General features: G+C 36.5%; 1 long non-coding RNA gene across 6 annotated transcripts in view; it reads left to right on the forward strand.

The window, feature by feature from the left end:
- LOC135324393 (uncharacterized) overlaps window positions 1-15031 on the forward strand; it is a 43232-nt gene extending 28201 nt beyond the window's left edge. For 5 of the 6 annotated variants that reach the window (XR_010385748.1, XR_010385747.1, XR_010385743.1 and 2 more), the window contains one exon: window positions 1429-12716. This is a non-coding gene — a long non-coding RNA (uncharacterized LOC135324393). Of the gene's footprint in view, window positions 1-1428 lie in introns of all 6 variants that reach the window. The other variant, XR_010385745.1, reaches the window with a different exon arrangement.
- Window positions 15032-16731: the final 1700 nt, after the last annotated feature.

The following is a 16731-nucleotide window of genomic DNA, read 5'->3' on the forward strand; positions in this document are numbered from 1 at the left end:
ACAATCAATGGAGACACATACACAGCTCCAACAAGCAGTTCATTGCATCACAAGACAGATGTTAAAAAGGGGCGAATCACCCTTTGGAGGATATCTATTGGCAATACAGGGCACCCACACTAATTTGGAGCAAACATTCAACTTTTAGCCAGCTGAAATGAGATAAAGTGTATCCCACCGACTGTCCCCCGCAATTCTAGATAGGCTGTCCTTACTGTCAAAAAATAATGCTTTTTGTTTGTTTCTGTCTTTAACTGTTTGTTAATCTGTTGAACCGCTGGTTCAGCTTCCAGCCTCTGAATCTTGTACCGTTGCTTGCTATGTGGAAAAGCTGTCTTCTACTATATTTTGATTCAGACCTACAGGCTGTGATGAAAGTCTCACTTGGATAAGCTAAATGGAGTGCAGGCCTTTAATTATTCACGTGATTCTATATATTCTCTTCTTTCCTTCATACCACACAGGATGCCAGGACCACCAGCAACAAATCTAATGTCACCATAACCTTCCTAGTTTGTATTCTCTTGTTTAAACATTCAGGAATCACAACATATTTTTCATTTTATAGCAACATCCTGGGAGGTCCTACTTGGATTATTTATCCATCGTGATAAGCCAGTCTTGCTGTTGAAGCTTGGGGATGGCCTCTCTCAGAAACACCTGCTACTCCGCTGCTGTTAGCAATAAAGTCTGGCTATGTGGGTCATGAGGGTGACAGCTAGTAAGCTTACTTGCCACCCACACATATGTGGTAACAACCCAGCACTCTGTGGCAAATACAGGAAGGTGTGCTTGGCTTTTGCTGAAAGTAGGAGGAAGCATGTCTGTGTATTTGCCCGCCCTCATGTGAGGGTTGGGGTAGCCTGCTTCTGTAATAAAAGGAAGAGGAAGTTGCCTGAAATCTGGATATGGCCACAGTGATTGCCAAACCTGAATCCTCCTCCTGGGTATACCAAAGGAAAGAGAGTTCTTGTCAAAGGAATAAAATCCTCTTAAAATGACTGTTAATGTTAAAATGAATTTAGAACTTGAGAGTGGGTTTCTGTTGTTTGTACAGATTTTTTTTTTTCAAGAGAAGCAAGCTACTTCTCAGTAACTTAAAGAAATACTTATTTTTTTCTCAGACTGATTCATTGTATTGGTAATGTTTTGGGCCTGTACCTAATGGTGAAACATTAGAGTTGACATGTCATTTGCAGCAGCTTTACAGGATCTTGTAAGAGTTCATAGCTATTTTGTGACACATTCAAACTCACCATGCCGTTAGAAATCAGATTTTCAGCTACATAGGGCTACATATTGGAACTGGCCTTTCACTGATATAGTGACAAATGTGTTCTATTTTATTCCTCAAGGACCATGTGGAAGTGATGTTTAAAATAAAATCTGTCCCTTGATCTGACATGAACTTTATTTCTTTTCTTTCAGAGGCACTGCTCTGTCTGTTGGCATGATGTTTTGATGAAAGAAAAAAAAAACGAGAGAAAGCAACTTTTTTTTAACAAAGTTTGTATTAGAATTGTATAGCTGCAACAAAATGCAGAGCACTGAACAGTATGATACAAGTCTAAGTGAAACTTAAGGAGCAAACTGGTACACTGAAAGTGGCATCAGTATTAAATTCTTCTTCCCTTTAATGAACTGGGTTTCAGGTATTGCTTCAAGGTACGTGTTTTCTGTGATAATCCATGCTGAGTAGTTGAATTTAAATCTGTTTTTGACACAGCGTGTAAATAAAATGTTTGTTGAAACAATATAGGTTATCTCCACATACAGCTGTAGCCATTCAGAACCTGATGCAGACCTTGTTGAAATTACTGAAAAGCTTTTCATCGACTTCAGTGGGTTTTGGATCAAGCTTTCAGATGTTAGTGAGAAAGAGCATAACACTTAGATAGATTGATTGCCAGTGTCAGGTACTAGCACTCTCTACACATGGTTGCTGAAAGCCTCATTTCATAAGAACATTTGTCTTTGAGACTGTGTTTTGGGGATTGTGAGCTTGCTTGAACATTAGAATGTCACATTCCAGCAAATAAGAAAATATTCCTGTGGGTGAGGGTGAATCAACTCATGTATCTGCCTTTGTTAGTCACCAAGAAGCTGTCTGGGTGCAATGCAGTCAGCTCTTTACATTTAGAAAAGAAACTAGTAATAAATGCAAAACAGGTCATCCTTCCCCCATCTGTTTCAGTAAAGATAGCAGAAATAGTTCTATTTTAAAAATAAACAAAAAACAAGGAGTGGGAGTCAGCATCCCCGTAGGAGTGCAGTGCATTTTTTTCAGATTTGTTTCGTCTTCTAAAAATAAAATAAAAATGTTTGTCTTTCTATTTGTTCGAAGAATGACATGCAGTCTTAGGTAGCTTTTTGATAATATTAGTTTTCATCTCTCATATTCAGTGTCTTCTACAATGCAGATTTGTGATCTCTTCTTTTTATTCTATACTTATTAGGTGTGTGAGTTTGGTTCCTTGCATGTAGTAACATATATACATATTGCCTTCAACTCTTTTACCTTTTTGTTCCCTCAGTCTGGGTGAAAGAGAAAGTAGCCTAATGAATGTGTTGTTTATAACTCTTCTGCCTCATAATACTCTGCCAGTTGCCAGTCCTGTAAACCCTTTTTTTTCTGCAGAAGGACCAGGAATATTTTCTAGACTAGCTCTATTAGAAGACTGGTAATATAAAACACTTTTATTCCTCCTCTCTTCAGGGTATTATTTTCCTTGTGAAATCAGTTTTGTAGTCATTTACCACCCACTTGTCAAACAAACTCTGAATTTAGTAAGAGATTTGCTTGGATAAGGACTATGAGGTAGTTGATAGTTGGTTTAGGTTATAACCTGTGTTTTTATAGCAGTTTTTATTACCTGTTTCTATGGTGGACATTGTCCATTGGGCTCATTATAGCAGTGCTTCTGGATTTTACTGAAAGCCACAACTCTCATTGGTCCTCACATTTGATTTATTCAGGTTTTGTCTTCTAAGCAAATATATGAAGGCTTGAGTTGGAATGTAATGCACATCCATATTGCTGTATGTTCTTTAGTTCCTATCAGCTCAACAGTAAGTCTTCATTTTTCCATGGTGTTCAGCAAAGCAGACAGCTCCATGGAAAAGAGAGTGAATAGATGCAATACCCTGACACTGATTTACAGTACCACTGGTTTTCAAGGACTGGCAATTAGGAGCATTTTGGCATTTAGATTCTCTGCTTGAGTGCAGCTATCCCAAAACAAGACACAGATTTATCATATCGTATTTTCTGTCTCAAAGACAAGTACTGTTGGAAGTATCTGCCATAATCAGGTAGGAAAAAAATTCCACAGATTCATCAGATTGTGGCTCACCTTTTGGGCATCTTCTTCACTGTTGAGATTATATTTTATTTAGCAGGTATTTATCAGATTAAGTGCTCTTTCTTTAGGTGCTCTTTGGTTTCCTTGATACTTCAGCTATCATTTTCTCTGAGGCTTTGGCTTCAAATGTTTATTTATTAACTGCAGATAATATCTGACTGTGATAGTGATTTCACTTATATGACACTTCTTCTCTAGGGATGCTACTGAAAACATTCCTTAGGCTATCAAACAGCCATGAGATAAAAATGAGTTCTTGCAGCTAACATGAGGATATTCTTCTCAACAGACAAGGTATAATGCTGAGGGATGGGTGTGCACCCACACGCCTTAACAGTTTTCAGAGTAACAGCCCTCTCCTTCTTTAGCTTTCTTCATTTTGTATTTGTTCCTTAAAATAATCATGAGGATATTAAGAAAAAAACAGTGAAATAATAAATTGGTGGATCCAACTGTCTATTGAAAAGAGAGTTAGAGATGACTAATTTCAGGAAATCAAACAATTTACTTATTTGTCAATGTCTGATTTTGGAGCTTAAATTCAGTAACCTAGTCAAAAAAATGGCCATCAGTCATTTAGTTCCCCTTCTGAATGTTATTTTCTTCTCTTTCTCTCATGGTAAGTTCACAGAGTAAAAGCTGATTGTGAGAAAACATTAAAATGGAAAACATTTTGACTAATAATGTGATTTCCAATGATTTCCAATCTTCTGAAATAATTTTAACCCTTAAGCTTTTTTCCAGATCCATGATATAGTCCTCCAGAATTGCAATGTTTGTAAATGTTTACAGTTTAAGGTGTTCCACAGGGAGGTACAAACAAGTACAGCCATGCTCTGCAGCCACCCAAGCTACTCATGCTATGTGGCTCATGTACTTGGGAAATGCAGATGTAGCCTTTAGACCTTCTAGAGATCATTATGCTGTGATCAAAGTGATAACGTTACTGATGCATTCCTGTAACATTTTAGTAGTAAGTAGTGTCTTCTGCCTAAAAAGCGTGTAATTCCACTGTGAAAATCCAAGTCTTCTCTTTTAGAAAATACTTGCTTAAGGGATTCAATAGGACCAACTGATCATTGTGAGCAGCGATTAGTCTTTTTAAAGATACAGCCACCTTACAAAGTAAGAATTCTTTCCTAAATAAAACCTATTGACCTTCATTTTACAGCAGCTTTTCTGGTAAAAAGAGACAGAATTTTGATCTGAAAGTGAAAAAAATTGTGAAAACCAACACAGTCCTTTATTTAAGCTATATGTCAGTATAATTTATTGCATAGTAGCAGGCATATTGTTACTGCTTAGTGAAAAGTACCCAAAGGCACCATAGGAGGAATCTCTTGTTGCAAAGTGTAATGGTTTGAAGCATTTCATTGGAATAGTCCCTCCCACCCCCACGTTTTAATATGTCTTGCTTAGAATTGAAGTAAAAATGCGAATATCTGTTGCTGCGTTCAAGGCCTACTACATGTCCTTACAGTATCACAAATGAAATATGCCATTACTTTTAGTGAAAATAGTTCATGTCGAGGGCTAAAGCCACTTGTGTGTTAAATCAGTAATAATTTAAAAATCACTTGTGATGAGGGGAGAAAAATATGCATTACTAAGGGAATATATGTAGAGCCATATGTCATTTTTATGGACATGCCTATACCCTCCTGTGAACTTTCAAAATTTCATTGTTTCAGGTAATAACCAAAACATTTCAATCAAGCAAGTACCTATTTGTATGGGGGAACTGCCACCAATCATTCTTTGTGGAAGATGTTGTTCTTAGCAAATCTCTACTTCTTCCAACATGAAGTCATTTTCTTAATATTGCTTGAGTGGATAGATAAGTCAAAGAAATTGCAAAGCAAGTTCCTTAATTTTGCAAGAGATATCCTCTTGGTACTAGATAAATTTATGGTGACTTTGAAACAATGTATTCTTTTACAGCTTTAAATAGAAATACATCCCAAGCACTATGGAAATTGAGAGCAAAGAGGGAGAAAGTTTAGTTTAAGGTCTAATTAATTCAATATAAGATTAACTCAGAATTTTATACTATAATCAAATTTATATCTTGTACAAGGTCAGCATGTGGCAGAAAACAGAGTTGGAGGAAATTATAACAATGACATCCTGGTTGCTGACCTAGGGACAATTTGTAATTGCAAATATTAAGCACTGTCTGCTTTTGTTGAAACACATGTGCTTTGGATTTATTAGTATTATATATGTTTAAGTTTATTCCAGCTAGTAGTTGTAGAGACTGATGGTGAAAGATCAGCAGGAAGTTCAAGTACAGAAGCTCAAGCTTATCAAACAGCTTGTGCAAGATCTACTCTGTCTGGGAGCTGACTACAAGGGTGGTTTGGAATGAAGACATCAGTCTTTATGTAGTGGACACAAAAATAACAGCTGTGATACTAAATAGGAGGCCTGTAAGAAGCTGATGTGAATGATCAGGGGTGACACATGGATAATCCACAGAAAGTAAACACATTAGAGTGCTGAGACTGAAAGGTATGAAGAATTGGGTTGAAGGAGATGGAAAGTAAAGGAGAAGGGGAGAAAAGCAAAAAAAATTAATAAAAAGTAGGGTTATGATCTGAAACTCAATTCAAACCCCTTATGCACTATGTGGTATTTCATATGCCGGCACAAATTTAATATAGTTAGCTGGATCCCATAAGAACATTCTGAAAGAATCTGTTTCTAAATTTAATTTGCTTTGCCGATTGGTACAAATGTTTGAGGAAAAATAAGCGTGTGGAATATTAATGGGAAAAATCCATGTATATATGAGAGTTCATTTTGAACATATTTTCAAGTCAGGGAAAGGAAATACTGATGTAGGATGATCTGACTAAATTACCACAGTGCAACGCAGCTTAAACTGCAGATATTGGCTTAGATAGTTTTTCACCGACTACATTTAATTTATAATACATTTTAGGCAATCATTATCTACAAACACAAAGAAATGAAAAATGGACATACTAATGGAGCAAATGATTTGCTGCAAATTACCCATTCCAGATCAGATTTTCAAAGGCTCACACATGTCTAACACCCACGAAAGGCCAAATTTTTCTATTTTTAAAATTATTATTATTATTGTTGTTGTTGTTATAGTCAAATGGTTAATTCAGTTTGGTAAAACATGGAAAAGTGGCTAGGAGAGTCCTTCTAAGTCTGTGAAATCATCTAGAAAACTCTTATGAAAAATTCTTCTTCTGCCTTATGACCTGGGCACATCAAGTGCTTTTTTTAGTGAATACTATTTAGTTTTAAAGAAAGGAAAAGTTTTTTTTTAAACTTGAGTTCAGTTCTTGATACAAGATGCTAAATCTTTATGAAGGTCATAAGAAAGCAGTGGATTAGCACAGACTGAGTAGTTAATATAACCTTCTTGTGTCACTTGGGGAGTACGCGTAGTTAACAGTGGGCACAAATTGCTGCATAATTCAAACTGTCAATTTTCAGATCTGAAGCTATGAATTCTGTTGTCTGAAGAAGTTGTATGTTCTAGATTTTTATTATCTCTGTGGAGATTTCTACCTGGAACCTTTTTGAAGGTCTCAGGAAAAAAAAAAAAAAAAAGATTTTTCTGTCCTCCCCTTTTTGTCACTCTGCATTTTGCTGATACTGAGATGAAGTCACTTCATCAATAAGGCCTTTCAGAGAAAGGAGGTTATAGCTGCTGTTTATTTACTCTGAGGACTGGCCAAGTTATCATCTAACAAAGATTATTGCATCTTTGTACATCTGTGTTTATACCCCTAATAGCATAGCTGCGTACTATGCAAGGAAATTGCAAGTAAAATGGAATTTTCAAGTTATATAAATTCCCATATATATGTAAATATTCATAACCTCACTTCGTGCTGCTACAACAAATTGCAGTCATTGAGAAAGCATTTTTTTTGGTGGGGATGGAAGTGTTGATTTTTAAATATGTGGGCAGAAAGAGCTGACTTTATCCAATTTACAAAGCTCTCTTTAGGACAGATTAACAATTGAAATCTAAAGTCAATATAGATAACTCTGAGTCTTTCTGGAAACATTTGAATTCAGATTCCCTTGCAGAATGCAAAAAAATTAGTATATTCTGTCTAGCTCTTTATGGAAGAGGTGGAAACAATGTGGTTTATGCTGTTAGATTGAGTGTTATAATTCAGCTGTGAAGTAGGACTTATTTTCAGTTATGTGAACACAGTAACACTAACCGAGGTTACGAATCCACACATGATGAAAAGTACTCCTATGTACTGATTTATCAAAGCAATCTGCAAGATGTATGCACATATCTGCTAATTTTTTAAAACTGGGATGTGAACGTTTTATCTTCTGTACACAGCTTTGAAATGCATTCCTTCCTTCTCCCTTTTGCTGTTTTTGAAACCTCTATCAGTCTGTAACATGTGCTTACATCATTAAAAGTTACTGATCAAGAAATTTGCACTGAAGATTCCTGGCTTGTGAACATTTATACATCGAACAGAATCCTTAGAGCCATGTGGTAGTGATTCTGGAAGCACATTTTTAGGGGAAAAGCAAAAACTTGAAAGTTGTATATACATGAGTACAGCTTGTCTTGGTGATTTTAAAAGCAAAGAAAAATGGCAATTTATTTATGCTTAATTTTCAAAGATTTATACTTCAGTTCATGAGATGTCTATGATGACAGACATCTTAATGCTCAGGTTTGCTTCCAGCGATGATATTTTTTGTTGCCAGATCTGTCCTCCCTCCATCCACCTTGGTAACATATACTAAGCTTGCTTATACTGTGTTTCTTGGAACATACAAGCTAGCTATGGTGTATTTTTTGTACCATGTTGAATGGAGCAATTTTAATACTAGCCTGTAGCCATCTTCCAGCTTTCTAGTGACCCTAAGGTTGGAAATGATTACAGAGCAGCCTCCTATGTGGTCTTGAGGGTAAAAGTCAAAGTTGCTGACTAAACTAAAGTTTAGCTCTATTAAGTGTTGCATAAACTGGACAGGCATATTGCCATGTTTATGGCTCGGTTGCTCATGCTTCAGAACAGATTGTTGGAGGTTGCTTTGGGAATTTCTGTGTTCACAGTGTTCGGATTTGGAACAATACATAGCTGGTGCGTCTGTCATGACGCATTCTACCACCTACTGTCTTGCTCCTACTGCACAAATGGTATTCCAGGAGAAGAACACCTAGTGTATAGGCATCAGATGGCAGTAGTAATTCCCAGACTTTCATTTGAGGAGGCAGATGATCTTGGACTTACATACGGAATTAGCATGGCTGCTCTTGCATCAGAATAGTGAATAAGATTTGGAAACTGTCAAATGTAGTCTGGTTCTGGTTCATAGCTAGCCATTTTGCTGTGGGCATTTCATTTGTTAGGACGATTGTGGTGGAGGCTTGGGGTGCACTTCAATGTTTATCGGCAGACTGTGGTAATTGGAAACATGCCTGAAATAATAACTTTTTTCCAAAGAATGGGTGTCCAGATAGCTTTAAGGCATGTACGAAGGCAACAGAAGGTCACAGAATGGTAAATTATAATCTTTAAATTAAAAATAGTTTGTAAGTTTGAATGGCCAGCAATTTTACATCAGTGTTGTGTGGGATTGAGGGGTTAGAGACTATACATTACCAACCAAAACTCCATATCCATCTTTCAGGTTATATAACTTATTTCAGAAAAAAAAGCTATTTAGGAAATTCTTGAATGGAAAAGTGTTTTCAAGCAATTGAAAGTGTCTTCTCAAAGTGTAAACTTGGGGATTACACAAAGTAATGCTCTCACTTAGTTTCTGCCCTAAACTAAAGTTGATTTTACCTCACAGAAGCAAAAGTTCTCTCAGCTTCACACTCACTAATATCCTTTGAGAAACCCCTTTACCCTGGATACTTTTGTAGTGGTAATGATAACGGGTTGCCCTTTCTTTCCTAGGCTTCAGCTCCAAGGCATTTGCCATTACTGCTGACCATTTTGCTTATTCTAGTTAGTTGAAAACATTGTTTTTGAGCTTTTGTGTCAGTTCGCATTCACATAGGAAAACATGGAATGGGATATCTGCATCCCACTGCAGATATTGTCCATATTATAGGCAGATGAGTTATTCTCACTGTTGGAGAAAGCTATGGTCATGGATGAAGACCTGTGATCCTCTTTGCTCCTGTATGAGTCAGGGACAGACATACACACATACATTATGTATAGATATGATAAAGATTACAGATTAGGATCACTATTCTAAATGACTTGTTTCATTTCCTTCCATGTGACACATGCTAAAGAACCCTAACACTAGTGCAAATCCTGAAGTTACATCCTGGAAGCATACACTGTCTCTGTGATAGGGAAAATGTGGCCTTCTACTTTACTGGAGTTTGTAAGGGCACAATATATATGCTTAAGAGGGCACTCTACTGGCTATTTTTTGTAATTTTCTTGTGCCTTCTGCCTGGTAAGTCAAACCACATCTGGTTGGTGGACTGGAGCCTCTAGGTACGTCTGGCAACCTGGCTTTGCAACCAGAGGGAAAAAGAGGAGAACCACCATTGCATTATTTGGCTGTTATGTGCCAGAGATGCTGCTGGGGGCACATATATTAGCTGAGGGGAAAAGAGGCAGGAGGTACTTTCCCTCATCTTCTCAGTAATTTCAAAGGCGGTCCTGTGGTTTCTGTGTGCGCTTAAAATGTGTCTATCTTTTATTTTGTGAGTACTTTAAATCCATTTTTTATGGTCTTGACTTTGATTTGTGTAGAAATCTTTTGAGTCCTGCCTTGATAGATCAGAGCTTTTAATCTAAGTCTAGATTTTATTTGGAAAAATCTAGAGGATCCAAGGAGAATATGCTCCTTTTCCCACTAAGTATGCTCACTCACCTTTTACAACAGCTCAGACCTTGTAGAGTAGAAATTATGACAAATCTGTGCATAGTGCAAGCTGGTGATGATCCATTTTGAGGGTTTTTAAAGACCTTACTTCCAGAAATGTAATCTTTTTCTATTTAAAAATCTAAACCTTTTCTGTAAAAATCATGTTACTGATGATTTGGAATATGGAGTCAATTCTTTTTTGTTGTGCTTCCCAAATATCTCTCATCATCTCTCCGATCCACTTTTACCAAAGCACATTCTGCTCTCTTAGCATATATTTTATTTCCAGAACCCATGCAAGGGGAAGCTGGGGGCAGTGCTGAGTTATGCTGAGAAGATAAATCTGTGAGAATCTTGACAAATTTGCAGTAGCTGCAAGGTAGAAATCACTACCGAGATTAAATTTGTGTTTGGAGACAGGATAGAGATTGAACCAAAATGCAAAAAATTAACTGAATGACTAGATTAACTAATTACCATAATTATCTTGCAGTCTCATGATTACAATGATGGTTGCTGAAAGGTAGTTAGAAATCATAGGGTTCAGAGTGGGATCTCATAGGATCTCCCTTTGAAATTCCTGCTATGCCTGTGAGATATCTGATACTGACTTCCATTGGTAGTATAAATTGAATGTCCTAATATGTACATTTCCATTTTCTACTAAAATAAATTTGGACATGCAGTGAGCCACTCTGATTACTAGCTAGTGCCAAGCAAAATGAATGTTATAGTGTGAGCAGCTATGTTTTCTTGGATGTTTTTTCTTCTTTTCATTTACATATAAGTGATGAATTGTTCCAAAATAGTAACAGCAAGACTTGGATTTTTTTTTTTTTTTTGTGGTAATAGATCTGTTCAATACATCTTCAGTAAAATCCACTTTCAAAAAGCTTCTCATTTCTTTTCCATCGCTTCCCTGTGAAGGGATTGCATTTAATGCCATAGGCTGGGCCATCTGTACAGTATGATTATGAAATGATGAATGTCTTTCGCTGTGTGAGCTTCTACTTGACAAATAGTGTACAGTCATTAATTCGCCCCAGCTCCTTTACCAGTCATCCAAATTTAGCAAGGACAGTACTCACTATTGTCATATCTTTCTGCAGAGCATACAGATCAGTCTGGATTGGAGCAGGTTAATGACTAGCTCAAACTCTGTAATATCCTAATTTTACAGCAGAAATATGACCTAACAGAAACAGCCAGTAATTCACTTTCCCTGACTGCAGAGGACTTGGTCTTCCAGATCCATATAAACTTAATCCCATCTTTACCATTAAACACTGAGCTCTACCTTATCTCCAATGAAGTCAGTGAAACAGTGTTCAGGGCTTGGAGTATAAGCTCTTTGCTGAACTGGAGCCTTTGGTTTGACCTTATAAAAGGATTCAGACCCTTATATTTACACAAGGCTTTCTTCAGTCTTTCATATCTCAAGGTTTAGACTATTTTTTCTAAATGCTGTTTATTCAGGGGTTTTTTTATAGTCTTTGGTAGGAGTTGAGTATATTGTTTTTAAGAGGAACTGGAGAACTGATTCTCATTTTGGTTGAGTGTCTGGAATGAAAGCTCCGCAAGCATAGGCTGCCTTCAAGATAAACATTATGTTTCGGCTTTTGCCTGAAAAGCAACACCATTTGAATGCCTTTTCAGCTGTTGTCCTCAATTGTAGTTCCAGCATGAAGAGGAAATGCGGTGATATGAAAAGAACTGAAAAGGTACTAAAAACATTAGTATTTTAGAATTCTAAGTTCTAATATTTTGTTTGAGTGTGGGACAAATATTTACAAAGGGCATTGTTGTAAATAATCATTGTTGATGTGTTTCCTGCAGATGAGACAAAGATTCATGGGAGCATTCTTTTTTCTCTAATTCCTTTTTGAGTGATCTTCTATTAAAATATTATCTTTCTGCTGAAATCTGTACAAGTCTCACATTAAACTAAATTAATGTCACTACACATCATAAAAACAAAATTATACAAAAGAAAAGGTAATAATCCGTGACTAAGGACAAATGTGGGGCATTTATATATGCATCACAAACAACTGACAATGTCAATCTCCAATACACAATGTTAAGAAATCCTGACCCAGAGTCATCTCTAGTGTCTAATTACTCTGCACACAGCTCTTGTTTTTATCTTCTCTGCTAAATAAGTTCCTGCATGGGCAGCCAGAGGAAGTGGTGAACCACCCCCACGGAAGACTTTATATTTGGTTTTAAGAATAGTTTTTTACAAGCTTGCTGTGGTTTCTTAAGCATCTACTGCTAATATTTTACCTTTTCTTTTCAAGTGGAAAAAAAATCCTAAAAGTGGCAAAAAATTAGAGTTGTTGCTAGTATCCAAATTATGCATTAGGTTTGATAGCGTTTCTGTTATCAGAAAAAGGAAGTGATTTAGGCAATTCTTTGATATACTCCAAGTTGCTGATGTGATATTGCTATACAAAAATTAGTAAAAAATCCTCTGTGTTTCCTGTTGAAGTGTATTTCTAGGTGAAAGGTTCTATGCTACTGCATTGTGGAAGTGTGCATTGTATTGTGTCATGACCTTTCCTGGTGTATAATCTCCAAGGCTTTCATTACTGAACATTTAATTTAACTTGAGAGACAAACCTACTCTCCAACCTCAGTTCTTACTAATACATTGGGAAAACAGTATCAGCATGTAACAGCATGGGATGCTTATCTTCTTAATTCAGAAGGGTTGTTGCTTGACAAGAGAACCGTGTTGGTAAATCTTGATCCCTCACTACTACTCTTTCTGTACTCTGCATAGTTTGTAGGTTCAGGCTGATGGAAACTATTCATAAATTTGGATCAAATTTCCTCAGTAGCTTTGGTCACAGTGTACATTTCCTTTGTTCAGAATTCCCCTAAACCTCAAACCACAGAGTGATTTAATTTTAGTCACAACTAGAAGGAACAACCTTGAGACTTAAAGAGGTGTTGAAATCAATGAGTGTCACTTGTCTAGGCTAGACGCATTGCTTTCCTGTATGATGAGACAATTCTTTTTTTGAAGACCCAATCATAATCCCACACTTGCTGAAAACAATGTCTCTGAGCTGGAATCACATGAAAATAGACAAATACTTATCAATAGCTAGTATATTAATAACCAATTTATTTAAAGATACTTTTACTAATAGGAAAATCTAAAAAATGCCTTGTGTATATCTTAGGCTAGGAACTCTCTGCTTACAGAACAAGTAAGATACAGTCAGCTTGGAAGGGTCTTACAGCATCCTTCTCCCACAAGCTCAGGCTTATTCCAGAGGTCTGATTCCATCTGGTTTTACTTTTTTATATGACCCCATCTCTAAAGCTAATCAGGAGAAATCATAAAGATTTTATTGCAATGTTTTACTTTTTTTCTTCACTAACTTTCAAATTGTCAATGAAACTTTTCAAAATGTGAGCAAATTTTCATGGTGTATATTTCAAATTTTGAAGCATTTTACCTAGCTCTGTGGGTCTGATACTGGCAGTTGTGCATGCAGGACTGGTTGGGTTGATGGTAGGTCTACATGGTATATGGAGGGTAACTACATCAGAGCTTGTGTTCAGAGTCTTATTAAGACTCAACTTCCCAATCTCTGTCCTTAGGTTAATGAAAAAACTATCAATCACAGTTACTTTCTCTGCTATGTGTGTAGGCATTCCCTTTTGCTACGCATTGCTTGACAATTCCCTTATGTTTTGCATTCCTTTGCAACAACACAAAAAATTTCCTTCTTGCTGGAAATAGAGTCCTGCCTCTGCTTCACTTCTTGGTCTTTGTCCTACTGGTGAAAATAGGCAATACATTCAGTGCCCTCAGTTCTCTGAATACACTGTGCAGTGAATAGCAGTGTCCTGATTCACTCACCTAAAAAATGTTTTCTGTTTAAAAGTTTCTCTAATATTTGGTTATTTTCCTGCTTGATTGATTTGTTCTAATATGGTGTAGTAGGCACTACTACATAAATTGTAGTTAGTGCCCATGTAGTCTTTCTGTATATTTTGTTTTTATTTTCATTCACCAGTCTGGTGTGCAACTGTGTATAAAGGCAGCATATATTTATTTTGTTAACACCACCTTTTAATTTTTTTATTATTCAAAATTTATCAGAGAAAGATTGCTACATTAAGTATTTACTCTGTCAAAAATTACATGTCCTCTAATTTTGTGAGTCCCAAATCCAGGTTGCCGTAACTTCACCCATGCAGGAACTACCTCACTAGAACCAGAGTCACAGTCTCACAGTCTCACTGTCACAGAGCCATGGTCTTCAGGAAATTAACCTCCTTATAATGTCTGCACATGAACATTAGTATCTTAAATTAATTTTTAAATTGAGTTTCCTTCAGCTTCTGGAAATCATTTAATTTCAGCTATCTCTGCTTTTACCATTGCATGCCAGACTGTACTGAAACAAAAAAAAGAGAAACCAAACTTTATCAAATTTACTCTGTTGATTTGAATGTGCTCCATTTAACAAATTCAATTACTGAAGTCAAAAAATTGTAATCTTTATTGTTTTTATTTTTCAGTCTTCCTCCCTGGTTTTAAGTAAATCTCACATATGGTGGGAATTCTATTTATTATGTACAGTGTCACACCTGGAAAAAAATTGTGTAAATATGAAACACAAGCTTCCTTTTTATGTATCAAGTTATTCATTCTGATGCTAAGCCACAAAAATGAAATTTAAAAAATTTAGGAGCATGTATGTTAATTTTGGTATTGTTTTGTATACTTTCAGGGAACAAGATTTTAACAAAAAGGAATATTTTTATTAAAAATACCTCTCAAATTATTAGTAAACTATTTGAGAAAAAAAGCTCATGCTTTCTCAATATTTTATTACTATTTCTATGCAGAATGCTCTGTGCAAAATAGCACAAGAGAAAGGATTTCACAAGTAGAACAGAAAAGCTATGCAAACTAATTTAGGCACAGAGTTGTATAGACCAAGTTTCCTAAATTTAGCATCTGTAGCTAAACTGTAGCTAAAGTTAGAAGAAGCTCTGTGCTTGGGCCTGACAGGACACCATGCCGTCTCCCAACCTGTCTTTCTCCCAGCCGTGGCCCAGAAGGACTGGCCCAGAACCACATGGAAAGGCAGTTACAATATGTGAGATTTCAAAAAAAATCTCTTCTGAAAGCAGCCAAACTGTACAAAGACCAATGCTGAGGCCAGTGTTAGACAACAAAGAATTCTGTGAGCCATAATCACCACTGATGTAAACATTCTCCATAGAAGGGTCTGATCTCAAGAGACCCAATAGCCTGGTCCTCCACTGCTGAAGTTAAGCAGCACTTCTGCCATTGTCAACAAACGTTACTTGAATCAGGATTGGAGCCACGCACAGCAGTTCGGAAGTCAGTCCTGATGATGCAATGTTTCTAACTTCTTAGCAAAGCACGTTCACCTTGGCAAGGAGTCCGAATTTACTATGTAATTTATCTAGACGGCAAGGTAAGTAGTCAGATTATGCAAAGTATGTTTCAGGAATCTGTTGTGATTTGACACTTGCATCCCCTCTCAGGCTATCCAAATGCTTGCACTTTATGATAGAACACAAGAATGAATGAAATTGCATGTCAGTTCTAATAACTCTGCAGCACTGAAAGCTTAGAAACACTTGCTTGAAGAAATACAGATAAAAGGAGAAGATGGATTGCCTTTTTTTTAGTTAAGCATCTTAGCACTGTCTCTGGAAATTATGGAATAAATGTAGGTTATTATGGCACTGGATACTAAACTGTGGTATACAACTAAATAAATGTGACCGATGCAAAGGACAATAGAATTAATTCATAATGTTGCTTATCTTCCCTTGTTATGGATTATGGAGGACATTATTTCTTCAATAGTGCACTCTGGAAAACTTTTATTACTAAGACACATTTTTACTTTTTACTTCAGTTTAAGTATAAAATATATTCAGACAGTGTTGGAGAGGCTTCAATTCAGAATTTAAATAATGAATTTCTTCAACTTCTTTATAAATGTTTAAAGCCAATTTCTTTCCATTCATTGAACTCTAGAGCCTGTCATATACCTTGGTTAGCTGTTAGCACTGTTATCATTAGTCATATCAGGGAAAATGTGTGAATTTGTCTAATTTGAAGTCTTAAGTTTTAGAGATGTGGTAAATAAAATGTGGTAGCTGTTTGGCAGCTTGTGGTTTGGAGTATGTTTCTAAGATACTTGCATCTGTGCTATGTGATCCCTACCAATACCAATCTTAAACATACCCTAAAACATCTTCTTCTGAAACAAAGCTGTTCCTAACTTATTGACACCTACCAGAAGACCCCAATACCAACTGTGGCCTTAAAATTATTCTGGTAATTTCTACTAGCCCCCAGTCAGCTGCTTACTTATCAAAACTTGCTACCTTGCCACCTAGTTCTCAATTTAAGGCCAGTAGTACCTGCCAGTTTTGACACAAACCTTGCCAGCTGCATTTGGGCACTGCCAGTCCTAATTCTAGTTTATCAATCCTA

The sequence above is a fragment of the Dromaius novaehollandiae genome, chromosome W (genome assembly GCF_036370855.1).
Source record: "Dromaius novaehollandiae isolate bDroNov1 chromosome W, bDroNov1.hap1, whole genome shotgun sequence".
In the NCBI taxonomy this organism is placed as follows: domain Eukaryota; kingdom Metazoa; phylum Chordata; class Aves; order Casuariiformes; family Dromaiidae; genus Dromaius; species Dromaius novaehollandiae.